The 20,742-nt window shown below is 46.2% G+C and overlaps 1 long non-coding RNA gene across 12 annotated transcripts in view; it reads right to left on the bottom strand.

The window, feature by feature from the left end:
• Positions 1–20,742, bottom strand: part of LOC149127154 (uncharacterized) — a 103,103-nt gene that overhangs the window by 78,558 nt on the left and 3,803 nt on the right. For 4 of the 12 annotated variants that reach the window (XR_016233276.1, XR_016233281.1, XR_016233287.1 and 1 more), the window contains 2 exons: positions 18,492–18,602; positions 16,544–17,428 (listed from right to left, as the gene is read on the bottom strand). The exons of 2 other annotated variants lie outside the window; for them this stretch is intronic. This is a non-coding gene — a long non-coding RNA (uncharacterized LOC149127154). Of the gene's footprint in view, positions 1–12,852; positions 13,400–16,543; positions 17,429–18,491; positions 18,742–20,742 lie in introns of those variants that run through there. 6 more of the 12 variants (XR_016233280.1, XR_016233282.1, XR_016233278.1 and 3 more) reach the window with 4 other exon arrangements.

Consider the following 20,742-nt stretch of genomic DNA (forward strand, 5'->3'; position numbering starts at 1 on the left):
TTAATACAGTCATACAATTAAACTCTATGCAGAAATTAAAATGAATCACACACACACAAAATCTCAACATGGAAAGATTTGTAAGGTGAACATGTGGAAAAGGCCATGAGAATTCCACGAACACAACAATACCATTTGCGGGTAAGACACAGCAGGAATGGTACTAGCCATACTACATATTTTTCACTAGAAGAGAAAAATAAACCAAGGTCATAAAGTTCCCTTTATGTCCTAAAGGACCACGAGTGATGCTGGGGAAGGGAAAATAGAGAAGCTTTTAATTTTTATAACATTTTATTTCCTCTAAAATGATTTTTAACACTTAAAGCAAAAATGTCTAAATCTTTGCATTGATTAATTCTGGGCAGTGAGTCCACAGTATCATCTGACTTTAGTTTTTTCTCTTCTGGAAAGAAAATAAGGGAGGGAGAGAAAAGAATGCCAGGGGCTTCCATCACAGCCTCTCCCAGGCCTGGGCTGGGGGCACATGCCAAGGTGTACCCATTCCAGGCAGCCCCTCCTCCTCCTCCAAGCCTGCTTTTCATTTTGTTCAGGCCGTGGCTCACAGCACAACACAGCCATTCTGGAAGGCGTATGTCTTCCTTGCAATAACATTCCTTTTTAAATCTCAGCTCTCTGGCTCTCTCTACACAGTCCGTAGAATTTATGCTTCAGCAACAGTCCACACTGAGGAAGGGTGTGCTACTGGCCCTTTTAACACCAAAAACTGAGGCTCAGAGAGGAAGCTTCGGGAAATGGCTTGGTAACTAACACAGCTAATAAGTAACTCATGGCATTCCTTAGTACCACTCCTCCTTTAATACAAAAAAATGTAAGTAACAATTGCCTCTCTCTCACTTGCTCTCACCTTCACGTGGCAAAGTACACTCATGTCCGAGGGCTCTGCCCTCACCCGGAAGCAGGCAGCTTCCTCCTGCAGGTGAGAGCCTAGGAGGGACTCTGTCAAGATCACCTAAAAAGGGACCGTAAGCATCACAACGACGCAGGGTGATGCTGAGACGGCATTTGTTCTGTTTAACACAGAGATTTGCCCTTGGCCGTGAAAGGGCCTGCTAAATGCTCAGCTTCCAGGGCACATTCCCAGCTCCTGCAGAAACCCGAAAAGCTGAGCCCACAGATACCAGCACGCGTGGTCTCGGATAGACTCGAAATAGTTCCTCATCGGATTCTTTCATTTGATTTGGGAACTGGAAGAAGAATTGCAAAGAAGCCAAAATGAAAGGCACTGGACAGTTATCCTTTCTCTATTTAAAAAAAAATAATAATAACTCTGAAGTTTGGTGAGAATGGTGTGCGCTTGGGCTCAGGTCAGTGCATGCATTCACTGACGCTTGATGGATTCCTGGCTTCAAATGTTTTATCAAGACAATCCACCTTGTAGCAATCTCCAAGGAAGACTGTGAGGCTCTATTAAGTCGCAATTTGCTTTTTAAAAGTGACTAAATACGCTTTTTCACAACAACGGCAAGTCATCTCCCTCCCGGAGCCAGCATAGTTTGTCACCAAGCTTGCCCTGCTTTTCAAAGCCAGTCATCAAAAAGCAAAGGAAATGTCATGACTTTGGAGCGGTCAGAAAGCTCTTAAGTCGCAGTGCAGGCTATTTCTCCCTTTGTGGCACAGAAAAGAGTGGACAGACACAATGAATAAATAATCCCATTGTACTTACAAATGTGCAACAATCCCTCAAAATGAGGTGAGGAACAAAGATAGGAGATAGCAAAGCAGCCTGGGTCTTAACAGCTTGCAGTTCCAGGGCCTTAAACTGCCTTTGCAAACACAAACACGCACGCCACAACCATGAGAAAATAAAAATTAAAAATGGCATCTGATTCAGAATGCCAGGAGGCTCAGCCTGAATGACCTTCTGCATAATTTACTATGGACACTTCCAGCCTCCCTGGGTGAGGGCAGCAGGTCCGGGCCAAGGTTAACACCTTAAACCATTCAAAACAACTGACTTTGAAATCATCATCAGGGTCACCAGTTGTTGCTAAAACCACCTCTTCATCATTTTTACTTCTCGGCAGCCTTTCCTTTGCCTTTTAAAGGAGTCTTGTTGTTTTATGTTCTAGCGTTTGCCCAAGGCCTCCATTTTTCATCTCTGGTGCCTGCAGCCACCCCTTCCACCTTGAACTGCAGAATCCAGCGGCACACGGAGGGTGTGCAATCACTGGAAGGCCCTGCAATGAAGGCCTGACGTAGATCCTAATTATACATCATTCCTGTGCATTCACCCAAGGGGTAATATAGGGAAATACACCAGCCAGGGTAGTCCTAAAACATTTCCACACTCGGAATCTGGCTCTTCCGAATCGTTTTCCAACTGTGACATTAACGACCACGGTTTTCTATACAGTATCACCTTCTGTGCCACCAGCCGCATAGATGAAGCCACATTTTGTGCGCTATAGGCTCTAGGATTTTCTGCCAACCCACAAGCACAATTCTGCAGGTCCTAAATGCTGCAGCTTTCTCAAAATTATCAGGTAATAAAACTACTTAATGATAGAGCCCCAACTGATGGAACTGTAAGATGCCAATGACGCTAAGACACACCCCAATGTCACACACAACTAAAGCACCGTGGAGGTCCTAATTGTGTCAGTTAAAAGCGGAGGGCTGCAGGGTGGGGCGAGGAAGGAAGGAAGACAAGTGGATGTGGGCATCTCAGCTGTCTATGTGCCCACAAGCCACTTGGGGGCTCTGGGTACCCTCAGGGGGATGTTTCACCTGTCTGATGACCACAGCACCCCAGGGACTCAGCATCTACAGTGCAGCGAAGTGAAACACGTGAGCCGTCTGGCCCAGGATGGACAGACTTCCTCCAAGCTCCTGCATACCCACGGGAGCAGCAGTGTCGTTAAGAGGCCTCATTTCCCAGAGCCACCATGAGCCACCAAGCTGGAACCGCACCAGGCTCCCCCTCCACCCCGTAGGCCAAGCAACCAAAAACGAAATGAGAGAAGACAAATATTGATCTCCCCATGCACACAGAGTCAAAATAAGGACTCCTGGCTTCTGTTCGGAAGGGCCGTCACGTCAACATGGAGCACAGAGAGCGCCTGGGTGCTTATGAAAACGCATGTTGTTTGAACAATGTTCTTCTATGTTTAATCCCCCTTTAAAATTAATGTTCCCAAATCCTGGGGCTGCCACGATAGGATCTCGGCCATCTGCCCCTGCCGGTTCCTATGGCATCCTCCTGATTAAACAAAGGGTGCCGGGCTGGAAGACACCAGGGTTTTATTTCACAGGGAACCCACACTTTCTCCACAGGCCCCATCTAGGACTGTAAACACTTTCGCAAATTAATTAAAGGGGCAAATTGTCTTCTTCCTCTCTTCTGCTTCAAGAAATGAGAAGACTCATGGAACTTTTCAGACGCAACGCCTCGTCAAGCAGACTGCTGCCGCGTCCGAATGGGACATTTACGTCTGCCCAGCACCCTGTCCAGGTCCTTTGCATCTTTCTGATACACTTTGCACATATGGTGATGCCCCCGACCTGCCCACACCTCTGAGAATTGGTACAATGGCACTGAAAATCATGAGCAAAACAGAGCATCATGCAGAATTTACAAAGTGAGTAATTAATCCACGGACACATCTGCTCTGAGTACTTTAGCAGCTGCAAGCTTTCACAGACCACAAAATCGGGCTTGCCAAAAGAAGGATAACTTCGGCCGGGCTGTGGCGCAGCAAGGCTAAGCCCCCACCTGCGGTGTCAGCATTCTATACAGGTGCCAGTTCGAGTCCTGGCTGCTCCTTTTCCATTCCATCCCTCTGCTATGGCCTGGGAAAGCAGTAGTAAATGGCCCAAGTGCTTGGGCCCCTGCACCCATGTGGGAGACCCAGAAGAAGCTCCTGGCTCCTGGCTCCTGGCTCCTGGCTCCTGGCTCCTGGCTTCGGATCAGCACAGCTCTAGCCATTGTGGCCATCTAGGGAATGAACCAGTGGATGTAAAATCTCTCTCTGTGTCTCACCCTCTCTCTGTCTCTAACTCTGTCTCTCAAATAAATAAATTAAATTTTAAAAAAGAAGAGGAAGAAGAAGGAGGAGGAAGAGAAGGAGGAGGAGAAGAAAGGTGACTTCATCTTCTCTAACTCTACTCCATTTCTACTTTGAGCTCCGTTTCCACATGACAGCCAAGACAGTCCGTGAGCTCCAGGTACGTTCCATCAAACTAGTGGTCACTCAGGTACACTGAGCTTACTAAGTCAAACGGTGCGTATCGCTTGTCCTCCATCACGCCCCTGCTCTGTCTGCCCTTTCTCCGCAGGGGAGCAGTGAGCTTCCAAAGATAGCACTGGAGACCGGGACGTGGGAGCAGGCATGGAGGGGCCCCTGGGCCACAGTTACCCTCCGTCCTCCTCCGGCGTTGCTGGCTTGAGCTCTTCAACCCCCGTCCTCCACCAGCAGTGTAAGCACGGCTCCCCAGCCCTGGGGACTTCCGATGCCCTCCGTCACCATCCTGAGGCCTGTGCAAATCCACTTTTTCCAGGGAATCTGAGCAAGGCTGCAACTTTCAGAGTTCCAGAGGATAAATAGGTCACACCTCAACAGCCCCAAATTTAAAGGCGTTTCTAGGGACTCCTTCTGGGACACAGCCAAAGGCAGGGCACGGAGAAGGAACCTCCTCCCCATTTCCAACCTCTTGCTTCTTCCCCAACTCCATCTCCATCTCTCTGTCTCTACCACAATCTGTTACCAAGGATACCATTTCTCGACAGGAGTGGTATTGCCCCCATAGCAATTTTGAAATTTCTAAGAGTATCGTTCCCCAAAACATTTTATTTCAAAAGCTTTCAAATCTATGGGAGAGTTATAAGAAAAGAAAGGAGGCCGGCACCGCGGCTCACTAGGCTAATCCTCCGCCTTACGGCGCCGGCACACCGGGTTCTAGTCCCGGTCGGGACGCTGGATTCTGTCCCGGTTGCCCCTCTTCCAGGCCAGCTCTCTGCTGTGGCCTGGGAGTGCAGTGGAGGATGGCCCAAGTGCTTGGGCCCTGCACCCCATGGGAGACCAGGAGAAGCACCTAGCTCCTGCCATCGGATCAGCGCAGTGCGGCGCTGGAGGCCGTGGCGGCCATTGGAGGGTGAACCAACAGCAAAGGAAGACCTTTTTCTCTCTCTCTCTCTCTCACTGTCCACTCTGCCTGTCAAAAAAAAAAAAAAAGAAATGGGTAATTATCCAAATAATCAAGAAATTTAGCATTATCCACCATACAATTTAGTATTTAAATATCCTCAATTACCCCCTTTAATTTTTATTAATTTATTTTTATCTGTTTAAGAATCAGAGAGACAGAGTTCCCATCTTGCTGGTGCATAAACCACCAAGCCAAACAGCTGCCCCTAACAATAATGCTCTTTATACCTGGTTTTTAGTTCCAGCTAAGATATAATTAAAGATCATACACTGAGCTTAATTCTCAAGTCACCTCAGTATCCTTTAATCCAAAATAGTTCTGGCACTTAGTGGGCAGGGGCCCAGAATAATAGAGCTTCACAATGCATAGGAAGGTCCTACCAGTAAAGAATTGTTGCACAGCCCATACCACTCTCGAGTATTCCCCCTATGTACAGTCTTATAGGTTTAAAAAAATTGCTTATATGTATCTTTACCCAGTACCTAATACCATTTTATGTATAAACTCAAAGTAACTTTTGCAAACTTTACATATGCACTCAATTTTTCAGGTCCATAAAAACACTATAAATCAAACAAAGGTTGAACTCTATTTTGTTAAAAACATTTCAAGAGTTATTTATCGTTTCAAAAAAGTATTTCACTAATGGCAATGCCATTCACAATATTGAAATCACCATGACACCCCTAGGTCAGACTATGTTCAAGGCTGTCACATTCGCTGTGGCTCTATATTCAAGTTCAAGCACAGAACTACATTATTTTATCTTCAAGTACAGTCATTTCTAAGCACTTAAATGCTGAAATACATGTTTTAAGTAGCTTTCATTTTACTTCTGTTGGGGCATTATATTGATTATGTTTTAATTGTGTAATAAGTCAGATTTATTTATAAGTTTTATTCCAGGATAATAAAGGGCACTTTGCAAAGTGCCAGCTCTGAAAGAGGTTTGTTTTTAACAAACAGTTAAAGATGTATAAGTTGGCCAGGAAATGTGAACACAGTAATTAGGGAATTAGCAATAATTATCTCCAGGTGTAAAAATCATGCTGGGGTTATGCTTTCTTTTAGTACATGTGCTGCCGAAGCGAGCACATGGGGTTCTGAATTCTTAAAAAAAAAAAAAAAAAAAAAAACCCTCATTTGTTTTAACAGATCACATCCAGAAGTGTTTGCAGATAAAATGTGACAACTGTGGTGAAATCATCAAGGTAGCAGAGTGGGTCAGGATGCAATGAAAGAAGATGCCCCTGGTCAATCATTGTTGAAGCAGATGACGAGGACATCAGGCTCATGTTACTATTCTCTCTCCTGGTATAAATTTTTTGAAGTTTTCTATAATAAAAAGGTTGAATTAAAAGGAGGAGGGAGCCTGCTGGGTCTGATGGGGTTGAGAGCCACTGGTTTGTGGTGAGTCGTATTTCCAGCTTCCTTTGGGGCTTACTCTTTTGAAGTAAAAAGAAAAATGGCTTCAAATCAAAAGCATTGACGTTTAAGAATGTTCTCTGGGATGAGTTTTTAAATCTGCTTGGAAACTCAACAGCCAAGAACTGGCTCTTTCTCTGTATGTTCTTTTGTGTCTTCCTTTCGATGGAGGTGGCAGACTGTCCACCGTGGACAGTCCTCCTTGGAGGAGGAGGATAATGACGAGGGAGGAGATGGCTTGGGAACACGGGAGAAGGAACATGGCAGACACCCATTGTTCCAACACCGGCCTCTCCGCATCTCAAACCATCGCCCCTGCTCGCAGCGGCTCCTTCACGGCACTGTGACGCTCTTCCCACCAGCCGCACACAGCCCTGCCCTCCCTTCGCAACCACACTGGCTTCTAGTTTCAAGGTTTCTCTTCCTCTCTGTTTCTAATTCAGTGTCTCAGAGGTGGAAGTTACTGTGCATGAGGCATTCACCGATGAGCATGTCCTGGTTCCAGGGTGAGTGCTGGGGCAGGGGACAGCACTGGATCTCGGGGAAGCCTAGTCCAGTGAGGGTGAGGTGCAAGCCAAGCAGCTGCCCAGTACTGCAACAGCAAGGACACAGCCACTGTCCTTGTCTCTTTAGGTCCTGAGGCGTAGGCCCCTGGAGGCAGTTGGGCACACAATAGAATTCAGTTTAACTTGGTGCACATGTACCAGGCACCTACCCTGTATTAGGTGCCACTTCTTTTGAAACATTGAAATATTTTAGCTTCCTTCCGTGGTCTCCTCCCACTCCTCCATCTCAGTTTTGTTCTTTACATCTGAACATTTTCTACCCCAGACAGATCTGCACTTAGAGCTATGCCTGGCAGACAATTTCTGCTTCGTCTCAGACGGGCTTTCCTTAAAGCCAGGAAAATAAATAACCAGCCCAACAGACGTGGGTACCTCAAAAAGTCTGGAAACGGACTTAAAACACTTTGGCGCAAAACGAAAACATTTGGAAACCGTGCGGCTTTTTTCCTGATACACATTTTCCATGAATTTTTGGAAAACCCTCATATGCATTAACTTCAAAGTTGTTTGCACCAACATAAACGTCTCCTTTAAATTCCATTTTCCAGGAACTGTTTGAGGCGCCCTGGGACATAGCAGGAATGGGGTGTGGTGAACTCCCCTCTTCCCCTCCTCCTCCTAAATCCTCGCCCTCTCCCTGGTGCCCTCTCCCTGGTCCGCGTGCCTTCACTCTCCCTGTCAGCTCCTTCACCTATTCCACCTGCAGCTTCCCCCACCTGCTCCTCTCAGTAGAAAGCTTCGCCTTCCTAGTGGAGCCAGCCAGGAGTGAGTCCGTTCAGCTTCTACACCCACAGGCAATCTCGGACAGGAGACACCCGTCATACCACGCTGCCGCACTCCCCAAAGCACAGCTGCAGCCTCCCCGCCAGTCACAGCAGGGCGCTCCAGGCCGGACCCTGGCCAAGGCAAAGCTTTCTGTCCCCCTTGTTTTCCTGCAGGGCTCCTCGCAGCTTGTGCTCCAACACTCGACGGCTGTCTCCTCCCGGCCACTTTCCCTGAGCCCAGGCTTGGTCAGGCCCTCGTCCGGCCCCCACGGCACTGGCGCTCACCTCCGTCTTCACATTTGTTCCGTGCTGACAGTATCTCCTGGAGGGCGGGAGCTGATCTCACCCACCAGTTTCCCCGCCCTGGTGGGGTCTGGCTGTGTGTTTGCTGGGCTGGGCTGATGGTCTGTGTCAGCTGATTTAAACATGACCTGGGCTACCTCTGGACACCATGTGGTGGCACAGCCACCGTTGTCACCAGAGAGTGCAAAGCCAGTGTGACATCTTCCTGCACTGCACGAACCTCGTTCCTCCTCCACCAGGGCTAAGGGGAGCGGGAACAGGCGTTGGAGGGCAGGGCTCTCCTGCTCCCCCGTGCCTGCTCTCTGCACCTGGCCTCACCCCTGGCTCCGAGCAGGCACTCCAAAAGTAAAATGCAATTTCTAACTAGCACGATGGAGACTTACTCCTCACTATGATTTTTTCCAAACAGGCTGAATTTTCAGGGAATGAAATCATACATATCTTCTGATTAATGATCAAATAAGCGACGAGTCACAATTCCTCCCTGCATTAATATTGTACTTTCAAATGCAAAATCAGGCAACCCCCTTGCTTAGGGAGCAGAGGGGCTTTCTGGAATCTGACCAAGTCCGCCTCTCTCAGTACATTTTCCTGCTAGCGATGCTCTCAGGAATCAAATGTGGTTTATTTCATTTTAAGTCGCCTTTTTTTTTTTGGTTCAGGAAAATGAATGTTGGAGCCAGATAAGAAACTATAGTCTGCTTTCAAGAAGGTTACAAGAAAACTGCATCTTGCATTACTAATCCTTTATCTTCATGTTAACAAAAAGATTACCGACACATTTTTGAATGAAAGAAAATAAAATAGCAAATGCATCTTAGGAAATGTGTAACTTTCATGCGACACACAAATCAGTTGTTAAATATTTTTAAAATGAAGAAAACCGCATAATAAATTTTTCCTTCAGAAGTCAAGAAACCAACTTTCGAGAACAGGAGGGAAAAAGAGCAGTCGGACTGGGCCATCGTCCTTACACAGGATGTAGGCTGACTGAATTAAATGATTACACCTAGAACTTCTTCATAGATAATGTGCTTTCTAAAATGATTCCATTGGCCCAAGTGAGTGTTGTTTCGTGAGAGGAGACATTCTGAGGCTGCCTTTGTGTCTTTGCTCCTGCAAGGTCACACTGCTCCCCAGAGTTTCTGCAAGGAAGGGCCTGCAAGACTGAAGTCAGCCAGATGGTGCCGAGTGCAACTGTGCCAGGAATCTCGAGAAAGATCCCAGGGACAGAGGAGGTGACCAAGGCAATCAGCAGTGTGCACTGAACCCACCCTGCAGCATGAGATTGGGTGAGGACCACCATCCTTGGCAGCAAACACACCTCTCCTCAGTATCAGTCATGCCCCTCACACGCTGGGTGCTTGGGTAAGTGTCCCAACCTCTCTTCATTCTCTTCAGTCTCTCTTCATTTATAAAGTGGACATAACATTATACCTGTCCAGTAGCATTAAATGAGTTACTACTTGTGCTTAGTCCAGTGCCAGCACCCGTATGCACTATATGAGTATTTGACTAAAGAAATAGTCAAGAAATATAACTGCACACAATAAAAGAGGGTACTGTTCTTGAGCAAGGAAAGAGATACTGAGAAATGCAAATTACAGGATGGATGGAGGATGAAAGAAATAGGATTCACTCTTCCCCAAGGGGTAGGCATTTGGCCTAGCAGTTAAGATACCAGTTAGCATGCCTGGATCCCACATCCCACATCAGGGTACCAGGCTTTGACATGCAGCTTCCTGCGAGTTCAGACTCTGGGAGGCAGTGGTGATGGCTCAAACAGGTGGGTTCCCACCAGCCACATGGAACACCTAGATAAGTTCCCAGCTTTGGCCCTAGCCAGGTGCCCCTGTGGGCATTTGGGGATGAGCCAGTCGTTGGAAGTGTTTGCTCTCTCTCTTCCCCTGCCTCTCAAATAAACAAATAAGGTTATGCTTGTTAATTACCTGTGCCACTGACGGAACCAAGGAAGTCTGAAGGGCATCTTGGTTGAGGGTTTGGATTTTTGCTTTGTTTTCTCGATTATTGAAGTGGTGAACGATACTTAATGCCATCTTTTTTAAAAGATTGATTGATCTGAAAGAGTTACACAGAGAAAGAGAGAGAGAGAGATCTTCCATCTGCCGGTTCACTCTCCAAATGGCCACAACAGCCAGGTCTGGGCCAGCCAAAACCAGGAGCTAGAAGCTTCTTCCAGGTCTTTCATGTGGGTGGCAGGGGCCCAAGCACTTGGGCTATCTTCTGCTGCTTTTTCTAGGCCATTAGCAGAGAGCTGGATAAGAAGTGGAGCAATGGGCCAGCCCCGCAGCTCACTAGGCTAATCCTCCGCCTGTGGCACCGGCACACTGGGTTCTAGTCCCGGTTGGGGTGCCGGATTCTGTCCCGGTTGCTCCCCTTCCAGTCCAACTCTCTGCTGTGGCCCAGGAGTGCAGTGGAGGATGGCCCAGGTCCTTGGGCCCTGCACTTGCATGGGAGACCAGGAGAAGCACCTGGCTCCTGGCTTCGGATCAGCACGGTGCGCCGGCTTCAGCACGCCAACCGTGGCAGCCACTGCAGGGTGAACCAACGGCAAAAGGAAGACCTTTCTCTCTGTCTCTCTCTCTCACTGTCCACTCTGCCTGTCAAAAAAAAAAAAAGTGGAGCAATGGGGACCCAAATCGGCACCCATATGGGATGCCAGTGTTGCAGGTGGCAGCGTTACCTGCTACACCGCAATGCCAGCCCACTTTATGCCATCTTAATTATGTTGGTTTCTCAGCAATGTTATAGCGTGACTTGGCATTAAGAAGAAACAATCATTTATGTCAGAGTTGGTCTATGCACTTTATATAAAACTTCTTTTGATCCTTTTGACAGCTCTGTGACGTAGATATTAATATTGTCACCATTTTACAGAGGAGGAAACTGAGGCCACAAAACATTTAAGTAACTTTCCCAAAGCTGATAAGGAAATAAGTGGAGAAATTTACATACACCATATACAATTAAAAATCTCATCCCCCAATACCTGCATGACTATTTATCCATACCGTTACTTATACTTTCACACACACAATTTTATTTAACAAATCTGAGGCAAATGTTCTTACTCCTGTTCTATAGATGAAACTCAAAATATCAATGAAATATTTGTCAGTGTGTGTCTCAGAATTACACAGTCTGGGGGTGGGCACTGTGGCACAGCAGGTTAACCTACCTCTTGGGACACCCATATCCTGTATCTGCATGCCAGCTGGACTCCTGGCTACTTCACTTCCAATCCAACTTCTTGCAAGTGCTACTCTAGGAAGCAGCAGATGATGGCCCAAGTGCGTGGGTTCCTGCCACCCACATGATAGATCCAGACTGAGTTTTGGGCTTCTGCCTTTGTCCTGGCCCGGTCTTGACTGTTGAAGGCATTTGAAGAGTAGAGATTCCCTCTTTCTCTCTCTCTCTCTCTCTCTCTCTCTCTCTCCTGGCCCCCCTTCTGTGTGTGTGTGTGTGTGTGTGTGTGTGTGTCTTTGTTTGTCTCTCTCTTCATTGCCCTACCTTGCAAATAGATGAAAAATAAAAATAAACATTTTTAAAAGATACATACTGTCTTTTCTTCTGTAACTCACAGCTATGTAATGCAAATTAGTTCACTCAAGACTGGAAACTAAAGACACTATGTTAATTTAACACAAAAGTCATTGGTCCATGTACAATTTTTGCCAATATTTTAATGCAGCAAGCTGGGAAGGCAAATGATATTGACCGTGCTCCCCATCTCCAACCTTTTTCCTCCTTTCTTTACACCATGGGATCTGTCTCAGATGTGCCCACTGTGAGGTTCCACTCAGTCTGAACTTTGTCCTTGTCTCTGTCACCCATCAGCCTCCATGCTGCCTGATCCACACTTCCATAAAGATTTTTGTTAGGTAAAGTCCAGATTTACTATAGTGTTTTTCATCTATTAGGATTTAGCACGGCATTTTTACTATGCTAGTATTTTTACTAGGATTGCAATTGGTTTACAGCATCCTGGTGACAACATTGCATAAGTTTTGAGTAATCTGTTTCTCACCCTATTTTCCCATAATATCTGTGTTTTCCAGTGTGTGATTCTGTGAAATATGGGGTTTTTCAAGAATGTTCATAGCATATCACAATAGAAATTCTTATATAAAATAAAGTATTTGAATTATTTGAATTAGCTTGCCATTATCTTTTGTGTGTATGTTTGTGTGTGTATATATATATTTATATATATATATCATATTTTTTAAAGTTTTTTTTATTTACTTGAAAGGCAGAGTGAGAGAGACAGAGAGATGTTCCATCTGCTGGTTCACTCTCCAAAGTGGCCACAACAGCTGGGGCTGCGCCAGGCCAAGGCCAGGAGCCTGGAACTCCATCCAGGTCTCCCAGCTGGGTAATAGGGGCCCAAGTGCTTGAGCCTCTTCCACTGCTTTCCGGTACATTAGCAGGGAGCTAGATCAGAAGTGGAGAAGCCAGGCCTCAGACTAGGAGATGCTGGGATCATAGGCAGCGGCTTAACCTGCTACACTACAACACGGGCCCCCTATCATGTTCCCATCAACCACAGCATTGGGCAGAATTCGTGGGTAACTTTTTATTCATCTGAGATCAAAAAATTTTTTTCGTTTTTAGGACAGAGAGGGGACAAAATAGAGTGCTGAGGAGAAATCATTTCAAATCTTTTTTCTTCCATGCCATACACAATTCTTCCTTTGTGGGGAATTAGCCACTCCCCTCAAAGGCAGAGACATTGATCTGATAAGTGTCGGGCCCTGAAGATTGAGGAGGCTGCAATGACCACGAATGGAGCTACTGAGCTTAAATGGGCTGCATTCACTTGACTGGAGTCCTACTCTTCTTCCTGATGCAGAATTAGAAACCTTGCCAGGCTTGAACAGGAGCCCAGTGTCTCCTCTTGTCTCTTCACTCCTCACAGATGCACTGGGAGATGCAGGTAAGTCCCAGCTGGCTCTGCAGATCTGCCCATATCAATCCCTCAACCCGTCTTCAGTTTCATTCCTCCACTCGGCTCACCAGGGTACAGTGCAAATCCCAAATGCTGAATTCTTGGAAGACATGGGAGAATCTGCTAAGTCTCAGGCTCATGCAGTCTCTTCAACCCAGTCTTCCTGAGAAGCCCACATGGGTACAACAGCAACTCGTGCTGTCCTGGGGAATGAGGGTGTGATCAGCCCGGCAGGATTTGGGCACAACTGGGCTTCTGGCCATATTGTTGACATATGCCACCAAAATCAGATTCAGGACAACAAAGGCTGAGTCTCATCAGGTTTATATGTTATATACATATACTTATATATATTGTATCTATAATATGATATATACATATAATTTATGGTATATACATATAATTTGCCAAGTCAGAGCCCTGCCACAGGCTCCCAGAAGTAGCAATGTTTCTCTCCTTCACTACCTGCATGAGGGCTGCAGCTTCACCCAACATACATTTTCAACTCTGGAGAAAATGGTTAAGAAATGTGCAACTACTCACACTAATAGTTCGGATAATATTATCACCTTCATTTTTTTCACACTGAGATTTTTTCAGAAATCCACTGGTGTTTACCATTTGAACACTGGGGAAAGGTTAAGAGGTTCCTTAATTCTGATTAAATAATCAGTAAACTCCAAGTGGAAGACAGCAGTAGAAGAAAATGTATTACATATAAGAAAGATTAATGAAAGAAGTTCTCAAGAGAAAAACAATAAGGAAACAGGGAAGAGACTGTAGAAAGTGAAAAATTCTGTATGATAAAGGCCATTTTTTTTTTTTTTTTTTTTGCCTGACCAGGCTCTGCCTCTGGAGACACCCATCCCTAGTCAGTGTGGACCTGAGGGGCTGTCAATCACAGAACACTTCCTCCCCCTCCCCTCCCCCATCCTCCTCCTTCTCCTTCCACCTCCAGAAGCATGTCTGACCAATCAGAATTCCCACTCACCCCCTGAACTGCAGTAGCAGTTTGATCAGGGATGACAATTTGACTCAGGTCAAACCACTCAGAGTCTGCACCAGGACCTTTCTGTAAGCCAGCAGGAAAGAATGCTTCTTGCCTTTGGGGTCATGGTGCTGGGAGGAAGTGAGCTTGGAACATTGCACACCCATCTGCCTTGCCTGAGAAGAGAAAGGCTTACATATTCTAAGAAAAAGGGGGAAAGTGAGGTCAAGAAAGAAGAGAAGCAAACTAAAACATTACATCAAAGAAAGTTCTGTTGATCCAACCAAGTCCAAATCCAGAGCTACCCCGGACTTCCCATTAAACGGGCCAATAAATTCCCATGTCTGCTTAAGCCAATTTGATTGTGATCCCCTCCCACCCCTATAACTGAAAGGCTACCGACTAATACAAGGGTCTTTGTCACTGAGCAAAGATGAACTTATCAGGACAGGAAATATCCTACATCCTGGAATTTTCGGATTAAATGCCTTATTGAAATAGCAATAAACCACATTTGCAGATATCCAATACAATCCACGTAAATATCTTACTGTAGAGCATTACTCTTCACTAAAAAGGTTCAGGAATGAGATTTAGTGCTGCCTAAAATTAGAAAAAAAAATGATAAAGGATTCTACATCATCCCCAAATGTTTTTCTGGAGGGCGACTGCAAGGGCAGGTGTTCCACCAGTTTCCTCCCCAAATGATTAGAGACCACCACCACTCAGCCCCCAATCCTGCTGATAAAAGAAAGGAGCTCGTGCTAACTGGCATTGCACTATGCCAGACCTGCTGGGTATTTGGCAGGTGTCATCTAATTTTCTTGACAAGCCTGCAACATAAGGATTATCCCCATTTTACAAATGAGCAAACCAAGACTCAGCAAGGATAAGCAACTTCCTAAGGCCACACAGCTACCACACACCAGAGCCAAAAACTAAAATCTATACAGTGCATCTGTAGGAGTCCAAATCCCATGTGCTCTGCAGTTCAGGAAGCTGGAATACCCACCATCACTACCATGTCTTGGAGGATGCGATCAGCCAGGTGATAGGTGTAGAGGGGAAATTTCAACTCAGGTCAACATCATCTATCAGGTTTGCCAGTTGCTGGGAGGTAAGACTCATTCATCAGAATCATTACCATGGAGCTGGCAATATCATGGGGAATCAGACTATTAACAAATTACTGTACTCCAAGTATGAATGAGGTTATAGCAGAAAGTCATGGAAGACCTTGAAGAGGGAAAGACAGATTCCAACTACAGATAGCAAAGAATGCTTTATGATGGAGGAATCAGCCTAAGCTGAAGAGTGAGTGAACCTCCCTCAGGTCCTCACTTCCAAAATGACAAAGGAAAGGAGGTACAACAGTGCCAAAAAGGACTACAGCCACATACAGCCTATTTGCTCAATGTGCGTCCAAGGACAAAGTCATTAAGAGTTCAAGACCACAGCAGTCCGAAACTTCTTCTAAGATTTATTTTACTTATTTGCACAGCAGAGTGACAGAGAGGGTGAGAGAGAGCACACTTCCATCCACTGGTTCACTCCCCTAAGGGCCACAATAGCAAAGGTTGGGCAAGGAGCTCCATTCAAGCCTCCCCTGTGGGTGGCAGGGGCCCAAGTAGTTGGGACATCACCTGCTGTTCCCCAGGGATGTTAGCAGGGAGCTGGATTAGGAGTAGCTAGGACTCAAACCAGCTCTTCGATATGGGATGCCAGTGTCACAAGAGTGGCTTAACCTGCTGTGCCATGACACCAGCCCCATTCAGGGACATTTCTGAAAGGACTGTCCTAGATGCCTACATGCTTCCTTGTCTGTGAAGCTATTTGACTGCAGTAGCTGCAGTCACAGCAAGGGGGCAGGCACCAACCTTGCAAGTCCACAAAGACCAAACCCTTCTGCCTTGACTTTGCCCTGCCAGTAGTGCCAGACAACCTCCACCAAAGCCCACGTGAGGAGCTGAGCCCAGGTAAGGACTGCAGAAAATGATCCTCTGGAAAAATAAAGTGACATTTACACCTTAAACTAAAAAGAACAAGTGGATTGCAATGGGTTGAAGGGTGAGATTAGAGGTTTTATCCTTTGACTAAAACATCATGTGATGATGGCTAAGTGCCCTTGTCCTAAGAGGAGAAATATTTTTGAAAAGTTCATGGAAAATTAAAGTTGTTTTGGTGCAAAAATTTTTGAAATCCTTGCCTACAAGAGTTTTGAAGTGGTTCATGAAAAGTATGCATTATGAAAACACTAAGCCTGGATTTTGTAAGGAAAAGGGGTACAGACTGGTGCCGCCTCACAAGGGGCGCCAAATCTAAGATAAAGAGAGGATACAGAACATGAACTTGCAGCCAGACCGAATTTATTCAAAGAAAATAAAGTCACAGAGGTTGACCAACTGCCAGTGTGCAAGCACACCGAACATGTGGCAGAGGGCCCAGACCCCAGTAAGCTGGGTCTTTTTATTTCTTAGGTAGGCTAGGAGTTGAGGTGGAGGGCAGTAGGCAGAGGTGAGTTTCCCCATCCAGGTTCCTCAAGATTGGCTGCCTGGCTTCTAAACCTGGGGAAGAATGCAGGGGGTGGGGTGGGAGACAGTATGGAGTGTGAGACTGAACTGATCTCTTGAAAGAAGGCAGAAGTGAAAAGAACCTAAGATGGCTCAGGCTTATGTCCTTGTTCCATCAGTCCAGACTCTCAGTATAGATGAGGTTTGGTGCCAGTTGCTTTCTGGCTACTTCCTGTTGATACGGGGCATAGATCTGGGGTGAGGATCTCGGCGAGGATCTATACTCGGGATTGGATTGATTGGAAACGGAGAGCAGTCTTGTGTTGTTCCTGCATGATGGCTTGGATATAGCAGTCATATGCTCCTGCAAGGACTTTTGAAATATATTATACTGGTTCATTTCACCTCCATTATAACATTTGACTTGGTGATTTGCTTTGGGGCTGGCACCATGGCTCACTTGGTTAGTCCTCCGCCGGTGGCACCAGCATCCCATATGGGTGCCGGGTTCTGGTCCCGGTTGCTCCTCTTCCGGTCTGGCTCTCTGCTATGGCCAGAAGGGCAGTGGAGGATGGCCCAGGTGCTTGGGCCTCTGCACCTGCATGGGAGACTGGGAGGAAGCACCTGGCTCCTGACTTCAGATTGGCGCAGTGCCGGCCGTGGTGACCATTTTGGGGGTGAACCAGCGGAAGGAGGACCTTTCTCTCTGTCTCTCTCTCACTGTCGGACTCTATCTGTTAAATAAATAAATATATTAATTGTACATGATAAAAATAGGAGCACTATGATTATGAGGTTAAAAGCAGAAACTGGAAACACTGCCCGTGGTGCAAAAGATGGCCAAAATGAGGACAAAGGGACATATAGGAAAACAAGAGTCCTGTCCAGTTAGTGGGAAGACAGGTGAATTCCTGAATGCTTCCGTTTTGTTCAGGGTGTACAAGCTGGCAAGGAGCTGTGGATGGCGTTAGTCTGGCCTGCTTCTAATCCCAGGCTCCATCATTCCCTCCCTCTGCTTATGGAAACCGTGGCTGCTGTCCTTGTTAGGACAAGGACTGCTCAGACTTTTTTAAGCTGAATAGGAGTGAAGTAGGGACCCGTGGTCAAGACAGGGTTCCAGCAGAAGGTGGCCTCTCGGGGATGCTACAGTGCTAGCTCACAGAAACTGTCTCTAAGATACAATGTGAAAATGTTTCATGTGCACGGCTATCTAGAATTTGGCTGCTTCAAGCCTAGAGGAAAGGAATCTAACAAGCATATTAGATATACAAGGTCTAAAACAAAAGGCAGATCATTATTAGAGGACCTAAAAGGTGCTGTCCAAACCAGGAGGGAGTTTTTCCATTGAGAGGCAAACAGAAACTGACAGGAGGGGCTTGACAATGATCAGGGAGCATTAAGGCCTAGCCAGGTATAGGTGAGGTCCAGACCTATCACTTCACATGGGTTATTGGAAGAGATATTATAAGCCAGTTGTGAACCTCTTAGGGAAGATACCCTGTTGACTCCCATTACCTAGCTGGCCCAGGAGGAGGGCTGTCCTGAATAGGAGGTCAGTATAGAATAGGCAGGATCTCTAAAGGCAACTCTACAGCACTGCCTGAAATGTTACTGCCCCTAGGCTGTCCCCTTGGTGGCTGCCATTACTTTGGAAGCTGGGAAGAGTGAAGAGCTTTTTAGCATAGGGCCAACAGTCCCAGCAGTCCTCCAACCCCTAGGGCAGTTCCATTCCCAGGGACCTGGCTCTTGGGCAGAGCAGAAAGATTTCAAAAAGTATTTGCACCAAAATTAACTTACCTTTCAATTCCATTTTCCATGAACTTTCTGAAATGCCCTCCTACTTTACATCTTGTTCATTCTAGGATGCAGGCTGATGAAGCAGCTTCTATCAAGAACATGGCTCACCACCTTGAAAGAGGACACATGGTCTCTGGGGGTCTCATCACCACTTAATGCTCCAGCTTAGAATTCCACCCACAGCTCACTGCCCAATCTAATCCATGGTCTGATACAATCTCAGTGATCCAAGAAATAGGATCCCACTTTCCTGGATAGAAGAGAACCAGAGATATTTGGTGAACAGCAATAATGACGATTACACTTGGGGGTATAGACACTTATCCACGACAGGGTTCTTGTGAGGTACTGACGTGAGGAGCAGATAGTTACAGAGAGCAAAACAAGAGTCCAGAAATCACATAAGCAAACATAAAAACATTGATTAAACACCTATCATGGGCTAAGCATTGCGTTTAGCACTGGTGATGCAAAGAGGAATAATAATATTGCCTTAAGGAGCTCCTGGTCTCATGAGCATGTAATAGACTGAAATATGTCCCCACAAAGTTCATCTGTTGAAGCCCTAACCCCCAGTGTGATTACACTTGGAATAGAACCTTTAAGGAAGTGATTATTGTTAACTGAAGTCTTGAATGCTAGGACCTGGGTCCTTACAAGAAGAGGCAGAGACACCAGAGCTCTCCCACTGCCTATGTGCTCACATACAGGAGAAACCATGTGAGGACACAGCAAGACGGCAACCATCAGCCAACCAAGGAGCCATGCCTCGCCAGACACCAGCACTGGCACACTGATCCTGGGCTGCTCGTCTCCAGAACTATGAGAAGACAGATTTCTGTTGTTTCAGCATTCTCTGCTTCTCCTCTTTGTCATGAAGACTGACAGTACATAGGCAGAAAATTATAATATGCAGTGATAGATACATCATACATTCACACATGGGGAAGGGGTCCTGCAGTGATTAGCCCTGCAGTAATTAGCATAACCATGTCACCCTAATACCGTGCCCTGATGCGGAAGCCAGGGACAGGGCCCCAACTCCACCTAGAGTCAAAGGTTCAGGGTCTTTGAGAAGCTTCAGGAACCAGCCGTGGTCTAGTGGACATCACTTTTCACATGACCCAAGGCAAGCATCATGCAGAAAGATGCCCTGAAGTTCACCTTCACAAGCATGGACACAAAAGACAATGGAACAGGGCTGCTACTATTGCCTGCTGCCCTGTATCCTCCTTGGTCATCAGCCTTTTCACAATGAAGCACCATTAGCAATGATTTTCTGAGACTCCACCATTCCACTTTATACTGGATGAAACCAACACACTGAACAAGCACAATTCATGAAATGAAGTCGCAGAGCATTCCACTATGCCTTCTGCATTCCTGTAACACTTACTCAGTAGTTTACTCGTTAGTGTAAAACCCAGGTTGTTTCTGTGACTTTTCTGATTGTCAGAAAAACAAAATCTTACAGGTTCAGTTTCAAAGGACAGTTAGATATCTACTCCCATGTTCAGGCTTCCAGCTTTATGTAGAGTTCCTGCTTCTGCCCTCTCCACAGGACTGGCTTGCTATGTGGGAAGAAGAGGTGGTTACTTCCATCTTTCTGGCTTACCTTCTCTCTCATGCAGTTGCTGTTTCTGACACTCCAGCATTGGGGGCTAAGGGAAAAAGAAGGGTGAAGGGACTAGGAAGCTCTTAATTGACTGACACTAGCCTAAGCTCAAAAGTCACTGATTGATGGTACTATCCTACCCTGATTCTCTTGCAAACTTTCACATGCTATTTGGAGATTCCATTTTAATGATTTCTTGTCCATAATTTCCTTGACCCAGGCAAAGCCATCCCCAGTCCACTTGCTCCTTTTCTCCATGCACAGCCCCTGGGTAGTCTATCTGCAGCTTACCACCTGCAGCAGTAAACTGTCCCATTTACCTTCCAGAAGCCCTTTCTGGTTGGGACTCCACTGTTTCACACACATACAGGCATCTGGCCCTTAGGAAACACCTGTACCTCTTGGCCCTGACACATGGCAACCCCCCAGACAGATGCCACACCTCTGAATCATCCACCAGTAACTAGTCAGCCCATCTCTTATCCATATTCTTTTTTTACATTTTACTTATTTATTTGAGAAGCAGAGAGAAAGAGAGAGACAAACAAACAGAGATCTTAACCACTGGTTCATTCTTCAAACGCCCAGATTGGCCAGGGCCAAAACCAAAGCTGAACTCTATCCAGGCCTCCACAT

Source organism: Oryctolagus cuniculus, chromosome 4 (genome assembly GCF_051225735.1).
Source record: "Oryctolagus cuniculus isolate XC-2025 breed Fujian yellow rabbit chromosome 4, ASM5122573v1, whole genome shotgun sequence".
Taxonomy (NCBI): Eukaryota; Metazoa; Chordata; class Mammalia; order Lagomorpha; family Leporidae; genus Oryctolagus; species Oryctolagus cuniculus.